This window comes from Anser brachyrhynchus (genome assembly GCF_964034855.1).
Source record: "Anser brachyrhynchus genome assembly, chromosome: 19".
In the NCBI taxonomy this organism is placed as follows: Eukaryota; Metazoa; Chordata; class Aves; order Anseriformes; family Anatidae; genus Anser; species Anser brachyrhynchus.
In genome coordinates this window covers 8,091,934-8,105,926 of record NC_137712.1, presented here as the reverse complement: position 1 = coordinate 8,105,926, position 13,993 = coordinate 8,091,934, and the positions used below count along the sequence as shown (strand labels likewise).

Genomic DNA, 13,993 nt, shown 5'->3' with positions numbered 1-13,993 from the left:
GGTGAGGCCGCACCTCGAGTACTGTGTTCAGTTTTGGGCCCCTCGCTACAGGAAGGACATGGACGTGCTCGAGCGAGTCCAGAGAAGGGCGACCAAGCTTGTGAGGGGTCTGGAGAACAAGTCTTACGAGGAGCGGCTGAGGGAGCTGGGCTTGTTCAGCCTGGAGAAGAGGAGGCTCAGGGGCGACCTCATCGCTCTCTACAGTTACCTGAAAGGAAGCTGTAGAGAGGTGGGGGTTGGTCTATTCTCCCACGTGCCTGGTGACAGGACGAGGGGGAATGGGCTAAAGTTGCGACAGGGGAGTTTTAGGTTGGATGTTAGGAAGTACTTCTTTACCGAAAGGGTTATTAAGCATTGGAACGGGCTGCCCAGGGAGGTGGTGGAGTCATCATCCCTGGAGGTCTTTAAAAGACGTTTAGATGTAGAGCTTAGGGATATGGTTTAGTGGAGTACTTAGTGTTAGGTCGGAGGTTGGACTCGATGATCTTGAGGTCTCTTCCAACCTAGAGAAATCTGTGAATCTGTGAAACACGATGGATTGATACGGGATTTTTTTGCTAGTAACAGAAGAGAGTTGTTTTTCACAATTTTCAGATAGGGTATAACTGCAGAATTTGGATGACATTCAGTGAAGAGACGGACAATTTCAAAAAGATTTCTGATGATATTCCCTGACAAAATATGTCTCCTTACATTTCCGTGAGAGCCTTGTTATGAGCAAGACAGAACTATCAGTCTTCGTCACGTGTTGCCTTTTTGTTCAGACCTGTCCTGTATGAAGCTCCGGGTGGGGAAGGGCACCACCAGGTACTGATGAAGCTCACGAAATGAAAACCCCTTTCCCAAGCACTGCTTAAATGTTCTGCCTGAGCTGTGCAAGCAGAGTTTTCACAGCGGTAACTTGGCCCGAGCCCAACTTTGGCTGTGGATTATTCAGCTCTGCTGCTCCTGTCTGCGGGCCCATGCTCCAGCAGGCACAAGGGCTATTTAAAATAAGGACACAGATGCCTAAACCCTCTTTCAAACTCCAAGATGCAGAACTGTGAGTCTGTGTTTGCAAAAATGGCTTCTTTGTAGGACGGGGAGGGGGAGATTTACAACCCTGATCTGTAGATAGCTTATCTTTGAGCTACTCCTTGAGAGGTCCAAAGGGAGGCTTGTGCAGGGGGGCTTCACGTCTCCTCTTGGAGCTGCCTCCTGGGGAGGCTCTTTCCTCGCTGACCCCACTGCCTATACAGGCCGAGCACCCCCCAGCCACTCCAGGTTAGAGAGCTAAGGTTCAGCACTCCTGCCCATGTCTTAAATCTTCACCTATAGCCTGATAAAGGACCCTAAGGACATGTCATTGTCCAAGTACCACTCACCCCGTGGGCAGACATGCATCACACCACAGCTAGCGCGCTGCCAGCACATCGGTGGCATGCTCCGATCCCATGTCACCACACAGCTGCCTGCAGCCCCCAGCACTGCTTCGCCCAGGACCCTTTCCAGAGCAGCATCTGGCCCTCGAATCAGAGCCTGAGGTTGGCCCCCAGTCCATGTGGAAAATCAGTTTGGTTTCTGGCAGCCCGAGAGTTAAACTCTTTCCACTTTTTTCCATGTTGGAAAAGAGAGATGCAAAATAAAATGGAAATTAAAAGAAAAAAAATAAGAAAAAAACTAAGCAGAGCTAGAGAGAGGAGAAAAAAAATCGAGCTTAAAACAAAACTCTGGAAACAGAGAAATAAATGGTTTAATAACTGGGACACAATCTACAGTCTGTGGAATTAAAGCCCTGTTTTCTACTGGCCAGCTGCCAAAGTGAGGCACAAACAAATCCAGAGAAAAGCAGGTTAATGAGACACTTACACAAAAAAATAATAGTAGAAAAAGTGAAAGCAGCAAACTCACAGAGCTGCTACTGATGAGATAAATAAGATTTGAACTGACATTATCTGATCAGCTTGTTGTGCATATTTTTTTGCTGCAGCCAGCTTTTCAGTCTCCTAGGCACAGGTTTCAGCCTCATCCTCTCAGCAGCCATCACTGCATCCATCGTATCCATCCCTTAACTTGTCCATCCCTGATCACAGTGGGATTTGACTGCATCCTGAGCCTGTTGCTAGGACAGAGGCAGATGCATTGAGCAGGCATTTGGTGCACACTGCATCCGTCAGGAGGCTGAAGAGCCACAAGAATTCCTGACATGATGGACCAGGTGTCAAAAGCAATAAATAAAAATGATGGTGCGAATCCCTTATGAGGAATTCAGCTTTCCAGAACTACTGGCCTGTACTTGTCTTTGCAGAGGATATTTTTAACTTACTTAGATTTTTTCTTTCCTTCTCCTTCCAATGCCCCAGCCTGGGAGTTCTCCTGCAATTATTTCTCCCCCTGGTGCACGCCTTCGTGAACTTTCAAGACTAAAGGGATGGCATAAGGGACCAAACCACAAGGTCTGCAGTTCCTACCAGCTTCTCTGAAACTGCAGATTTGAATCCCAGCAGACCTGACTCAGGAGTTAAATTAAGCTCTCTGGGGTTACAGCTAGGCTGCTGCAAACATCCTTCTTTTTTGGAGTTATTGAGCTCTGAAGGGTGGAAAAGGAAACAAAAATCCAAACAAAATCCAAAATCCAATCTGAAGTTCCTCCGCCTCATGCACACACAAGAAAGGAGTATGTCGGGGTGCTTTAGTAATGAGGTAAAGCTGATTAGAAGGAAATGGAGGGGCTCCTATAAAAGTCTTTAGCAATATGTTTTCTTCTCCTTTTGGGAGGTTGAAAGACCCATCCTCATCGTAAAGTAACACTGAGACAGACGGAGCCATAACAAAGATAGGCTTGGTCTGTTTCCTAGCTTCTAGAAGAATATCTGGAGAAAGCTCTATCACCCCCCACAATAAAATCCCAAAGCCCATACAAATCTTTGACTTCACAGAGAAAACCTTAGGATTTTGGTTTGCACATTCACAAGTTCCCCTCTTGTGTTTCCTGGTGAATTGTACCTACCTGCTTTTTCTTATGTCCATTGGGCTGGTGTATGGAGGCGTGGAATAAAACACGAACATTCCCCAGGACTGCAGATGGGAGCTAAAGCACAAAGATCAAAGTCATGGTGAAAAGAGTCTTCCCAGAAAACAACCTGGAGCTTTCCTTCTCCTGCACACATTTAATGGTATTTCTCTATTAGTCAAGCTTAATTCCAGAAGCATATACATCTTTGTCTTGGTCTCGGATGTGGAAACAGCTTCAGCAACACATTCATTTATTGTGCTTAAAAGGCACTGACTTCATCTGGCCTTAAGGCCCTGATAAATTAAAGCCTAGCCAAAGAATTTTCCTGGAGAAGGGATTTTATTTCTCTGAATCAGGACTGTGTTTCTCTTTCTCTCCAGCTATTACCTCTATGCATAAAGGTTGTCCTGACAAAATACAATTCCTCTGTTTTCTGATGTCTAGTCTGTGCTCACTTTTTTATATATATACAACATACAGAAGCATCCCAAGATGACATTTTACCCTATCTATTCTGATAACTATTTAGGCTGGGATGACTGAATTTGGTCTGGTAGGCTAGACTGAACGCCTGACCTTTTGCCTGCTAAAGTTAGGGGAAGTAAGTCCCATTTTCTTGGACAAAGCCCTTTGAGAACTCTATGTATTTCAGAAAATCCAGCTTTCAACCCCACAGAACAGACTTCAATGAAGCATTGCTGCCTTATAGAATCAGAAGATCCAGCCCTAACAATTCACTTATTTTACAATTGTCTCATTGGATATAACCCCAAAGTGCTTATCCACCTTCTGTGCTAATGAATCATAACAATTCCATATGGAAAAACAAATAAAAGCATATTTTTTCCCTTTCATTTTCTTCAAATTGCATGCACTGGGGAAGAAAAAGTTTCTCCAAAAGGTTTCTCCAAGCTATATAATTCCATTTTGATTAAAATAAATATGCAAGAAAATATGCCACTGAAGAGCTAGAGGGGTTTTTTAACATCTTCATGCTGACAGGACAGATAGATAGCCACTGATGTGCTATTAATTAGCAGAAAGAGTAATCATAGATTGAAAAATCCTTGGGACCACAAATATCTTTTTCTTTGATGTCTTTGAGGCCTTACTCTAGGCTCAGAGCCCTATTTAACTTTATTAACAGTAATCATCAATAACATCAAAAACAGTAACTTTTATGATGATGCCAAAGCCTGAATTACATGTAAAGCTGAATAGTTTTGGACACTCCAAAAATATGGAAACAAGACAATTCCCACCCTCAAAATGACAATGTAAAATCCAAGAAGGGCAAGGAGAAAGAACAAGCAAATGAACCAAAACTGGGGAAAAGAGAAAAGCCTAACGCCGAGCATAAAGTCATTCACCAGTCACACGAAGTCATTGCAAATCTCCCCATGTCTGACTGCAGCTTAGCGAGAGCTCTGTGGAAGAGACAAAGAAAGCATGGTGGGAAGGAAGGCAAACATAGGGGTAGGCGGTAAGAAATCACCCTAAAAAAGAATAGAAAATAAATCATTAAAAAGCTGACATTAAGGTTTTTGGTTTGAGGGAAAAGATGTCTTTAATGTGAGGAAAAAAAATCCCGTGCTGGATGCTGGACTCTGATATTTTCCGCTCTGTGTACTTTGTTTACCTTGAACCACGAGACACAGAGATGCAGTGATTAGCTGAGAACTCCTGTACGTAGATTTGTACATAATTCATAGTTTGACTTCTCTAAGTTTGCATAATAAATAGTTTAAACACAGCAGAAAATGTCTGAGAGAGGAAATTAGGATTCTGAATGAAAAAGTTAATTATACCTTGAAGGATATTTTTTCCAGATATATACGAGGTGGAAAAAAGCCTAGAAGTCTTAAAGGAGATGGAAATGCAGAAAATTATGGGAGTGGTAGCACCAGGAGAGTTATCTCCTTAAATAGGATAATTAGTCTAATTTAATTTTTTAAAGTGTGGCATTGCATTATAGATAAACAATTCAATAAATAGTGGCCTGGACGCTAATTCTGCAGCTGTGGATGTTTCTTGGGTCTGCGTAGAATTTTATTTTTCATTTCAGCATGGTTATCTGCTGTAGGAACACTGAATTATCATAATGGGTTGCTTCCTATAGTAAGTCGTAAAGGGCAGGGACAGGAAGTTATGGAGGAATGGGAAGGAATATTGACATCATTAAATCAATCACTGGTGATTGGATCCAGAGATTGATGAACCAATGATTGGATCCTGGAGCTGGAAGACACTGGGGACCGGCTCTTCAAAGCTATTTAAGTATCTAGCTTTTACTGATTAAAATGGGAGTTAGTCATCTAAATAGGAGTTCAATGATATCGTGAGGAAACCAAAATATCTAAGGCCTAAATATTTGTCCTGAAGGAAAGTGTACTTCTGCTGATTTCCAGAATGTTTTTCAGAGACATTATGCCAAGCTGTGGGGTTTTTTGAACATGCATAATGGTGTACCTACATCCTACATGGGTGAGAGGGAAAAATAAGAAAAAAAAGAAATAAAAGATGAGCACGCAGCTAAAGGAGACGTTAGATCAGCAGAGGGAGATGAGAGTGAACAATCACAAGCTACCACAAAAGTTCCTTACGTTTTTCTCATCCGTGTGTAGGAAACCCCATGCCCACCCGCTTCCTTCCAGCTGCTGACAGTGACGTGAGGACAGCCAGTGGCGGGGAGCTCTGCTGTCAGCTCACCATCTGCTGCGCGTCTCGGGTGCCGTTCAGCTCCGGCTGCCTCAGCTGTCATCCAGACACTGCTCTGGAGGCAGATAAACTTCTGCGCTCCCGTGTTTCCCTTTCCGCTTTGCCGCCCTAAGTCACACTTCAGGCTTCATGCCGCGGATGTGGGATGCCCTCAGGTGTGCGGCGATGAGCTGACGCTGGCCAGGCCCCTCACAGCACCTGGGCACCCACGAAGGAGCGACGTGTGCTGTGCCGGGGATGTCCTGCCTGCCTCATGGCCTAGCTGTCCAGTCGCCAGTTCTCATCGATGCCCAGGCAGCAACGAGAAACCGGCCTCGCTTGGCAAACTGAGTTCTTTGGAAGCAAACGGTGCCGGTTAGTGTCAAACATGTGGTAGAGGAGCTTCAAAAATGTTTTACTTGCGTGTAATTTAACTTCTGGGTGAAACAGTGGGTCAGCACCGAGAATATTTGAGGGCTATAGAGCTACTGAAGTGTTCAGAGGAGGGCTACGAAGATGAACAGGGGGCTGCAGCACCTGTCGTACGAGGACAGGTGAGAGAACTAGGCCTGTGTAAGCCTGTAAAAGAGAGGTCTGAGGGGAGGGAGACCTCACCGATGTGTACAGATACCTGAGGGGAGGGTGTCGAGAGCATGGAGCCGGTCTCTTCTCAGTTGTGCCCAGCAACAGGACGAGAGGCAACGGGCACGAACTGAAGCGCAGGAGGTTCTGGCTGAATATTGAAGGGGCACTTCTTTACTGTGAGGGTGACAGAGCACTGGGACAGGTTGCCCAGAGAGGTTGTGGAGTCTCCTCTGGAGATACCCAAATCCCGCCTGGATCCCATCCTGCACAATGTGCTCTAGGTGATCCTGCTCGGCAGGGGGTTGGACCAGATGATTTCCAGAGGTCCCTTCCAACCTCGGCCATTCTGTGATCTGTGCTTGTGTGGGTATGTGCTGGCAGAACAGGGAAAGCTCCCCCATAGCCGTGTGTGGCAGTCTTGGTGCTCCCAAACCTGCTGCTCGAGTCCCTGGTGTGCTCCTGCAGCCTCTTTTTATTGAACTGGTTGTATTTTGCTTTTTTTTTTGCTTTTTTTTTTAATAATTATTTTCCTGAGTGTGTTAATAGCGGAATAGTAGGGAAGGGCTTTAAGGGTCCCTAAAATGGCTGCCTATGTGAGTGTGGATTGTTTTTGCAAAGTTTTGTTGTTGTTTTTTTTTTTGTTTGTTTGTTTTGTTTGTTTTTTGTCCTTAATGTGATTTATGTGATTCTTAAAGCTCCATAAAGTAATGGCCCTGCATGGGGAATGGCAACTGGTAGTCCATACTGCTGCACATATAGATGGATTGAACCATAACAGATTAATTCAGCTTTCCTATGCATTTGTTTTTCATGTGCCAGACTTGAAGGACCTAATCCCCCAAGTCCCAGTTTTTATGGCACATCTAGCTGAAGTCAGGTCGTCAAGCTCTGACAGAGCATAATGGTTGGTAGGACTCATTTGGGCAGAGAGAGTTACAGTGCTGGTGTCTTCCCTTGGGGTTGTTTTTGTGGTTTACAAATGACTATTTAATAGAGTCCTAACCTGAAGTACTTGGTCAGAATTAGATGGTGGAAATAAACCTCTATGAAAATGGTGACCGCAAACTTAATGGATTCGGAATCCAAAGGGAGAAGCAGCAAAACAGGGAGAGCAGACAGAGCAAGTGCAGGAAGCTGGTGGATGAACTTCACAAGGGTCTCTGTGGGGAACAGATACCAGGCAGTTGCTAAAATGGCAAGTTAAAGGCACAGCAGTAAAGTTGCTCTGCCCAGAAAGAAAAGCAAGAGAGCGATATAGCTACATAGAAATATCTTTAAAGAATTGACAAGTTAAAATGAAGTATTAATCAAATGTGAATGCCACGGTGTAAGATTGGGATGGATAGAATGGAACAGTGCAAACAGGGAAGGAGAGACTCGAAGTTCAGCCTCCAGATGAAAGACTTTCAAAGGGTTGTAAAGGGAGCAATGCAGGCAGGTAAGGAAGGAGCAACAAGAAAAAAAAGTGTTATGGTAAAGCACAACAATCTTCCACAGTAGGAGACAAATGGTTTAAAGAGCACGCAGATAACTATTGCATGTGAGTCAGTCTCACCTGACAAAAAGTTCTCAAGGAACCTGCCACTGCAGTCCCTGCATGATTAGCAGTTGTCTTCAGCTACCTGCTGACACTGGAGAGGGCCCAGAGGACCAAAGAAGGACAAACATAGCTCCTACACTTGAAGAGGGGGTAAGGTGGACCCAGGGAATTACAGACTAGTCATCTTAACCCAGAAAAATAATAGAATAAATCATTAAACAATCAATTTATGAGCATCTGGAGGATAATAAAGTGATGAAAGGTGCAGTCAACATGGGATTGCAAAGAACAAATCTTGTCAAATCAATCTAATTTTCTTAACAGAGCCACCTGCCACAGTGGTTTAGGAGGATGCAGTAGTTATGATCTATCTAGCTTTTAATATGATCCCACTTTGATTTTTTATAAGCAAATGAGGAAAACGTGATCTAGAGGAAGTCCTCACAAGACGGGTCCACAATTGGCAGAGAAGTCACACATGAATAGTTCTCCTTTAAATGGGAAGGACACTCGAATTGGAGTCCCACACCTCTTCAATATTTTCATTATCCATGTGGATGATGTACTAAGGTGCTCATCTATAAAACTTACAAATGACAGTATGCTGGAAGGGACTGCGAGCAGTTTGGGAGACAGGATTAGAATTTAAAATGATTCTGATACTTTGGCGGAGCAGTAGGAAATCAACAAGATGAAATTCAATAGGACAATGGTGCAAATGACTCCTTAGGAAGGAGAAATCATGGCTATGTCCACGAAAGGGAGAATAACTGCCTTAATGGGAGTACAGTGGAAAAGGATCAAGGGGTTATAATACTGCACAAGATGAATATGAATTAACACTGAGAAGAAACAAATCTTGCTCTGGAAAGTAACACCGGGTAGATCGTATATTCTGCTTAGCTGGGCACTAAGGAGACCTCAGCTGGAGTATGAGGTCTTTGGGTATTATGTGTGATAATGTGGACAAATTGGGGAGCTTCAAAGAGATACCAGCAAGGAGGACAAAAGTTTCAGAAAACAAGACCTGTGAGAAAAGTTGAAGGAGTTGAGCCTTAATAGGAAAAGACTGAAAGAGGACACAGTGCAGCCTCCTAATATGCTGAAGGACATCTTAGCAGAGGATCAGTTGCTCTCTGAGGACATGAGATGGCGAGTACTAGGTCTAATTTCCAGCTGAAGGAAGATCTGTGCTCCAGATGAAGAAATGTTAGCTCTTGAATCAACTAGCAAGGACAGCCATGAACTTTATCAGGTGCTTTTAAAAATGCTTTAACGTATTTTCTGTTGTTGGACATCTAGGTCAGGGATCTTACATTTCCTTAAGCTCAGGAGCCGCTGCCATTTCAATTGGGATTACAAACTCTGTCTTTGGAAGTGATCAGAAATCCATCCTGGAGATAAATCTCTCTGCCAGGAACTCCATCAAAATCAATGCAACTCCAGATAATACTGAAATAGATAACATATATATATATATAATATTTAGTGCTCAGGTGAGTTGTGAGCACATACAAGGATGTTGATGCTAACCCATTCCATTCAATCTAATGATAAAATAATAGCATCCAAAAGCAAATGTTGCTGCTCCCGTTTCAACTTTGAAGAGGAATTCACTGCCTGAAGGCTTTTCTGACTTTTTTATCCTCTTCAATTATATCATTTGGGATAATAAGAAGTAATAGTTCTCACGAGCCTTCCCTCACTTAACCATAGTTACTACGATATTCTTCCTGCTCTTCATACCCACAGCACGCTTCTTCCTTATAAATAGTTTGTGGGCATCCAGTATTTCAGATGTGAAAGACCTTCTGAAATGCCATGTCCTTCCCTCAGCTGTTCACAACAGCAGCCCCTATTATATTTATTATTAATCCAGAAAGTCAGGAGTAACAATAACAAATAATATCACTGATTGCTGAGCTGTGATTGATGAATAGTGATGACTAATGGCGGGGCTGGGTGGGCAGCACCACTGCTCGTCAGAGGTCGTGTCTTTGTGATGGAATCTGAGGCAGGGAATGGGGAGAGACCGGGGGTGATGAGGGAGCGCCATTCTGTCACCGCTTTCAGAAAGGTTCAGGGCTCACAGCAGGAGCCAACTTTTCTCAAAAATGCTCCATTTACTGTGTATTGATTTCTTCTGATGGTATGCACCATTGAAAAACTGCTAGAGGCAGGGAATGACCAAAGATTTAGCCCTTCTTTTAGGTGGTTAAATAAGAGCCACGCTGTTCTGAGAACCGTGTTTGCATATCGGGTGCTGAGCTCTTGGGAATTTGGTTCTGAGGCTTTGCTTTTAAAGGCTGGCCCCACGTGGCCATCTGCATAACCCCCCCCCCCCCCCCAGTTCGCTGTAGAAAGATCAGGATCTGGAAGAGAAAGAAGAATAAAAAATGAGGAAGTAAATCCTGATTCTGATCTTAGTGGTAATTAGCAAAAATTGTGACTAATTATGCTGGGTTAATTGGCATTTGCACAGGTGCAGATGTGACATGTGAATGTACCCTCTGTCTGCTACAGATGTTAAAACCTAATTTTAATTTCATAAAGAACTATTTTATCTTATCAAATGCAGAGGTTTGATTTAACAAAACACTGGCACCTGAGCTGGGTGTGAAATGACACGGTGACTTCGAGCAGCCAAGAATCTGTCCACTGCATTCAGGTCTCGCACTGAAACCTGAAATCACTTCATTTATGAAGAAAATTAGCTTGTTTCTTTATTACTCGGGAAAATCTGGAACGAGAGTGTGGAAAGAAATGGGGTTTCTCAGGCTTTGTAGCTGGTCTAAACAGAGGCAGAGTTTGAGCTGGTTCTTGCCGGTTCTTCAAGTGCCATTTTCAGATAGCGGCAGCTGACACAAGCTGGGGTCTGACGATACACATGATGCTAATAAAGAGCACCTATAATTTTACTGAGGCGAGAACAAGACTGAAAGATGGAAACTTGTTGGGGGGGAAGTGCTCGTGCCTCGAAGAAGGCTGCGTGCCCGAGCGGGGTCACAGCTCTTGTGGCTTTCTGCACGGGTGCTACCGCTGGCAGAAGCATCTGAAATGTGATGATGGTCCAGGAGTGCAGTTTAGCTCTGGGGTACGTGCTCGTGGTGAGGTGTAGATGCTATTGAGAGGTGGTATGGATGTCTGCAAGCCGCTGTGCAGTCGAGGAGGCTGCCTGTGTCACTCTGTGCTCCCTGGTGGAAGAGCAGCGCCCTTGGCGTTGTGCTGGCTGGAACTGGAGGAAGGACTGGTTGGGCTGGGTCCTTCATATCCAACCTTGGCTGATATAGCGAAGGGAAAGCTGGTACTGCAAAGCCGGTGGCAGAAAAAAAGGTCACCATATGGGTGAGGTTCTCCTGTCTGCATCCTTGATATGTTTCACCCACTGAGTCGACTCCTAGGAAGCTGCAGGTGGAAATCCTTCGCTGTCCCACCCCTGGTGTCCTGGTATTGCTGGATTAGCGTGCCTGCCAGTCTCTGCAGGGTTTAACTCTTAGCTTGGTTTCAGTCCCATCTTCCTCACAACTTTTACCTCTTTTGTGGTGTAATTCTGCAGCTCACTGCCCCCGTGCCCAGGGCAGGCAGATGCGGAGCCTTGCAGGAGTCCTTTCAAGGATCCTTGGATCCCAGATCAGCTTCTGGCACTTACCTTTTTTGCTCTCACCCAGGCTGGACAAAGTGCATAGCTTGTGGAAGAAAGTCGTAGGAAGGAAAACCCACAAACATGTTTCTTTTTGCTAAATTCAGATTGAAACGTGTGGTGAATTACCCATTGGAGTAGGAGGAAGCCTTTCACGGCTTTCATGAGCATCCCTCTCTGGTGGTGTGTCCTAACCTGACACATTTTCCCTGATGCATGCAGCTGGCTGGCTGACTTCTCCCACTCTTTTCTTCGAGCTACTCTTCACAGCAACACAATAATAACAATAATAAAATCCAGCCACACACGCACAAAGTAAGAGATGCAATTGGAGTCACTGCTGATCCAACTATTTAGAAGTTAGCTCCACTGGGGTGAAGTTATACTTCTTATGTTACTTTTCTTCTGCAGCTCTTTAGTGACCTCTTTGCAAATTTTAGCTAACTCCGTGCCTCAGGACAGGTAGCAGTGCAAAACCATCCAGGGAAATCAAGAGACATGTATTGTTCCTAGCAACAGGAAACATTTTCCCAGCTTTACAACAACTGCCTTTCAGCTAACAACCCTGTGGCTGCCAGAACGTCGCTCCCTTCAGCAAGTGCCTTTGAAAAGCCCAGCCTCTGACTTTGAAATGCACTTGGAAGGAAACGCTGAGCCAGCAGAGAGCGGAGCGCACAGGTGCGCGGGGCTCCCTCCGGTCCCTTCCAGGGCGGAATCAGGCAGGCAGCACCACTCAGTTCCTCTGCACCGCAACGATAAACATTATCTGGTTGTTTACCGGCTTCCAGATTGTACTGAGGGGAACGTCGAACAGCTGGATCAGCAATTACGGCTCCTTTCTTAAGGGGTGCAGCAGGAATCTTTGGAGTGCAAACAATCTAGAGAGGAGGCGGTGTCCAGGAAGACTGTGATGAGTTAAGGCGACACCAGCAAACCTGCTGCGATCCATCCTGCTCTGGTGGGGTCCTTACATGCATTGCCCTGTGGTCTGCGGCAGGAAGACTTCCTGAGGAAAAGCATGGAAAGAAGAGGCCGGGGGATGCTGCGGTGCTCAGCCCATGTTGGTGACCAACATCAGGGAGTTCGCTGAGCTTGCTGTGGGGCTGGCTGCCTCTCGGGCTGCTGGGGTAAATCCAGCTGGCTGCCCTCTAGAACAGTGTTTCTCTATTTTTCCATGGAGAATGGGCATTTCTTTGGAAAGCGGAACAAAAATAGGAAAATTCCATCAGTATTGTCACACAAAAATGAGGCTAAACTTCTGAGTATTCATTCATTAATTGTTTTCCTCTCATTTTGCTTGTTTATAGCATGTGGAAGTAACCTTTAATTCCTTAGTTCAATTGCATGAAACGACTGCAAAAAGCAATGTATTCAGATGGTTTGCAAACCACAGACTGGGAAATCGTTCTTTAGAGGTCCTACTGTTTGAGAATATGTATGGTAAACAGAAGTGGAGAAATTATTGACTGACCTCCAGTCAACCCTTTTGCTTTCCAGTGGGGTCGAGAAGATCAATGCTTTTCAAGACACAAGTTTGTCTAATCTGTTTTTAAAAACCTCCAGTGATGAGGATTTCATGTTCTCCCTAGACGCAGTAAAAGGAGCTCCGTGAGCACAGCTTCCTTGAAATTTGAGGCAGAGCAATGCAAAGTTTTCCTTCCAGCCATGAAGATCCTGGAAGAGCAGAAAAGCCCGGCGAGAGCTATTAATGACCCCTCCGGGAAGCCCGCTGCTGGCAGTCACCTCCAGCTCGGTATGGGCCGTGTGGATGAATTGCAGGTGCTTCCGTCCCATTAGCCTGTGAAGTTTCCTCATGCTTTAATATTTATAGGAAGCCACTCTAACATATCAAACGTGTACTCGTCTTCACTCCATTACTCACCAGAGAGATAACTCAATGTGTCAAGTATGCCCTGATCAAGGGGCGATTTCTCTTCTCCCCATGCCAAATGCAGACCAGGTGTAAATGGATGTATCTCCATGAAAATTGGGTCTTTTTATGCCGGCACAGAGCACAGCCCTCTTCCTCAGTCTACTGGAACGTTTCCCAGATACCAATGTCAGCTCCTCAGTTCAATGCAAAGCACATCATATGGCCCTTTTCCTTAACCAGCCCTACGCAGCCCTACAGAAGGAACAGACCTGGATTGTACTTCATGCCTTAGTACTTTGTTTAAGAGCATGAAATTGTCTCTCAGTGAGAGCGATGGAGTCTTTCAAGCTAGCAAAGAAGAGACATTTTTAAGCACCCTAACCCACAGCAATGTAACAGCTGCTGAGACCGGGATTCATCTCCCTCCTCTTCAGATGTCTAACAGCGAGAGGTCCGAGATAATCACCCCGATCTCTCTCCAGGCTGGGGCTGCGGGTACCTCCAGAGGCAATTCGTCTGACCCAGATTAGAGGCTGTTCTTGAGAATGAAATGAGACGTCTTCAGTGGGAGCCTGCTTCTCCCTGCTGTCTGTAAAGGAAGCCTGGCGTGACTGGCTCGGAATTAGATGTTGAACACCTAGATGCTTAAATTAAGGAAATGAG

The 13,993-nt window shown here is 45.0% G+C and overlaps 1 long non-coding RNA gene across 19 annotated transcripts in view; it reads left to right on the top strand.

Moving 5' to 3' along the window:
* LOC308180202 overlaps positions 1-13,993 on the top strand; it is a 272,118-nt gene that overhangs the window by 101,496 nt on the left and 156,629 nt on the right. The window contains exon 4 of one of the 19 annotated variants that reach the window (XR_013940821.1): positions 5,620-6,067. The exons of the other annotated variants lie outside the window; for them this stretch is intronic. This is a non-coding gene — a long non-coding RNA (uncharacterized lncRNA). The remainder of the gene's footprint in view (positions 1-5,619; positions 6,068-13,993) is intronic. 19 annotated transcript variants of the gene reach the window in all.